At 32.3% G+C, this 3,921-nt stretch overlaps 1 non-coding gene across 1 annotated transcript; it reads left to right on the top strand.

The window, feature by feature from the left end:
• Positions 1 to 3,665: 3,665 nt before the first annotated feature.
• Trnas-gcu lies at positions 3,666 to 3,747 on the top strand. The gene has a single exon. It is a non-coding gene; the product is annotated as a tRNA-Ser (tRNA).
• Positions 3,748 to 3,921: the final 174 nt, after the last annotated feature.

Genomic DNA, 3,921 nt, shown 5'->3' with positions numbered 1-3,921 from the left:
CATTTCACAAATAGGTACTAAAAATATACCACACTGTGGTTGTTAATGTACATATTTTGGACTGAACTTCTAGAAATCTGTTTTCATATTATGCTTACAATGTACTTTAGGTCTATTTACGTTTCAATTTCGTTTAATCCAGAAGTCTTCAAACTTAGTGTCTCCTTAAAGGTCAACACGGCTTAAACGTTAATGCATATTTTGCCGTCAGCTTAAGTCACCAGCTTAAACTGCCGACTGTACGTGTTCCTAGTTTCTATACGGCAAAGCTTTTACCCTCACTAGTTCCTATATCAGAGAGGCAGTGGAGCGAATATTTAAGCTCGGTTGAGATGGTCGGTCGCACAAATCAATGTAATGTGCTTGCTGCCTGTATACTGCAAAGTAATCATGGACTCCGTCTAGACACCTTATGTGTGCACGTTGGAACCTCCTTTATTCATTTAAATCACTGATCTGCTAAATGCTGTAGACGTCAACGATATTTAATTACTTACAATACGTACTGAATTATCCCTTTGAACAAAATTCTCAAACATATTTTCTACCTGTATGTAATAAGAACATTGTTGTATTCGTAGCATTCACTGAAGATTAAATGTAAATTTTATATCTTTATTAACTTAATCTATTTCAAAGATTTGCACTAAATTGAACGGAAACTTTTTATAAAATAATAACATATATTACAGCGCACTTTGTAAAAGTTGTCATCAATTTTCACCATGTTTTCCTGTGCTGTAAATTGTGGTCTGAAGAAAAACGTTTACGATCACAATTATTCTGGTGACAGTTTTTCTACCTAATTATATAAAAAAAAACAAATATACGGGTTTTGATTATTCGCATTATAAGTTCCCTATTAAAATGTACAAAAGGCGAAGTTTATAATATTTATTAAAAAGTCGTGAAATAAATGTTGTTTGTTTTGATGTCAAAATAAGCTCCTCCAATTTTGACGCATGGTCGACTTTTGAACACATTACTTAGAGCAATTTCTTTCACTTCTTGCGAGGAAAGTGGGTAAAAAAGAATTACTAGCAAGAAATATGAAGTTTAATTTTATTTTTAGAGTAATCGGAAAGGTATATCTAAGTATGTATATTTCATACCGGTACTGATAGGTACATTCGTATAAGGTAAGCTCTGAATCCATAAAAGTCGTACAGGTCTTTCAAAACTAGATCTGCAAAGTCGTAACGATAATAACCAAGCCAAGACCATTTGTAACAACCGACCCTTTGGTTTCATATAAAATACAAATATACAGCACGTCTATGAAGTCAACAGTGGTGTCAAATTTGAAGGGGTTTATTTTGGACTTTTTAATAAATATTTATAACATTTTAATAGGGAACTAAAAATATGAATATTCAAAACTCGTATACTTTTTTTTAATAATTAGATAGAAAAACTGTAAACAAAATAAATGTGATCGTAAACCTTTTTCTACAGACAACAATTTACAGTACAGGAAAACATCGTGAAAATTGATGACAACTTTTGCAAAGTGCGCTGTAATGTATGTTATAACTTTATAAAAAGTTTCCGTTAAATTTTTGGAACCTCCGTTTCTTTAAGCTTTTTAAAGTGCAATTTGAAATAGATTAAGTTAATAAAGATAGAAAATTTACATTTAATCTTTAGTGAGTGCTACTAGTACATTTTTTTTTAATTTCGTAAGGGTAGTAAATATGTTTGACAATTTTGTTTTACAGTTTTATTAATTTGCTTTGCTTATAAAATGACTTAATGAAATGGCACCTGATAAAAGGCTCAAAATGTCTTAGTACGAAAATAGCCTAAGCTTCGGAATATGCTTTTTTCATTTCATAGACACTCTGTATAAAATAGCGGTGTCCGTCCCCTTGTTTACAGTATATGGTCATTAGGGTTGGCATTACTATTATGTTATTAAAGCAGGACCTACGACATACCCAGAGGACATTGTTAGTTGGTCCCTTTCTGAGAAGTGACAATTAGCCTGACAAGGATTGTCAGCCGTCAGCTGACTAGGTTACAAGAACCCGATCTTTTATTTAAACGAATTTTTAACGAACGCAAACGTACGTCAAATTATATGATTTCAACTCGTGAATTGAAAGTTTTTGACAGTGAGGCCCATTTTTATGTTGCTTGGAAATATATTCCCGGACACGTAGTTCGAGCCACCTTGCATTTTCAGTATTAAGTGCCTAAGTTAAAACAGTTATTTTATTGATCAAAACTATTACGTAATTTTGAAAAATACCAAACGCCATTTCCGTGTTGACAATTTAAATTTATAAAACCGGGGAAAACACTTACTTCTATCATAACAATTATTTTATTTCTAGCCCTTTAAGATCAAAATGCAAGATGTCGCGTCTTAGGTGTAGTAATATAATTTATTAATTTAAACTTAGTTTCATATAACTCATATGAAATAAAAAACTATTTTTTAGCGTCCAAACTGCGTATATACGTTTTGTTTTTTCAAATACATCAACGTTTCAGGCCCTTTACACGTTTCATGACCGCTCGTTACTTCATGTAACTCGTTTTACTTTTATTTAATTCTCAAATACCGAGAATAATTTTTGCACCATGCTTATATATTCATATTTAATTCATTTTACTGTCTCACCAATAAATAATATCGTAGAATAATAAGGAAGAAGCCTGTAGAGCCGGGCGTTTTATGAATGGAGGGGTACGTTGAGGGTACGGTTGCTAGGTAACGCGTCCCTCTCGAGACTTCAGTTGACCCTGAGCTCCCTTGAGGTCACTCATCCTGACAGATTATGAGTCGACTGTGCGAGTTAACCTTTGTGTTCGGAGGTAAAAGTTGTCATGTCTCCTTCCATCATTATTGGTGGTACGTAGGAAGGTGATAGTGCATAGATGCTAACTGTTATAAACCTTATCTATAACAGGTAGTTTGGTTCTGTCTAGTAATTATGTAATATACTATATGTTGACATACAATTATGTTATATTCCATCATACCTACTTGTCTAGCAAGTATGTTACGAAGACGAGTATGTGTTACTGGACAAACTATAACTTTATTATAACTTTATAATTAAACTTATAACTTTATTATTATTACACTGGATGTTTGGTAAGATGTGCAAATAACTTTTCAACTTCATAAAGTTTTATTTTACATGACTTTACTTTTTAATACGTAGACTAATATTTTCCGATTATTCATTAGCATATTATAAAACCTCTTTTTTTTATAAGATTTGAATGGTTGAAAACTTTTGGATGGCCGTTTATTTTGCAAAGGAGTGGATATACTATGGAAAAAATATGGAAAAAATTCGATACATTGAATAATGTGAAAATACATACAACACATTATTTACATTTTTTTAATTTTAGCGCCCTCTAGTAGAATTGACGTGAATCTTGTGAGCTGCACAAAAAATACTGGTGCGAGCACCTCAGTTTTGTTTATGAATCAGTTAGTAGTACTAGGAAAACGCGATAGATGCCGCTAGGTGTGGGACAAGTAATGAGATAGTCATTTTAACGTCAAAAGAATTGGATTTTATTATTTATTGATTGAAGAATAATTTTTATTTTTCTGTTATAATTAATATACATTAAGCACAATATTTCTCAGTAATTGTAAAGCGTTACTATTTTGATAGTAAAATTCAACACTCTCATCATAGGACGAGGTGGCCGAGTGGTTAAGGCGTTGGACTGCTAATCCAATGTGCTCTGCACGCGTGGGTTCGAATCCCATCCTCGTCGATTCGTTTTTGTAATTGAAATAGTTTTTGAAAGAATTCTCAATTCTTAAATGGAACCGTGACATTAAAGGAGAATAAAAAGAACATGTATATGATTAATTTTGCGCAATTTAATTTCTTATCTGATGAAAATTAAGTACTGGTGCAGCTTCATCCATAATATCATCCATAACTG

Source organism: Hyposmocoma kahamanoa, unplaced genomic scaffold, assembly GCF_003589595.1.
Source record: "Hyposmocoma kahamanoa isolate Upper Pololo Valley unplaced genomic scaffold, ASM358959v1 63, whole genome shotgun sequence".
NCBI classification, from domain to species: domain Eukaryota; kingdom Metazoa; phylum Arthropoda; class Insecta; order Lepidoptera; family Cosmopterigidae; genus Hyposmocoma; species Hyposmocoma kahamanoa.
Note: the sequence above shows the minus strand (reverse complement) of the source record. Positions and strands in the feature narration are given on the sequence as shown.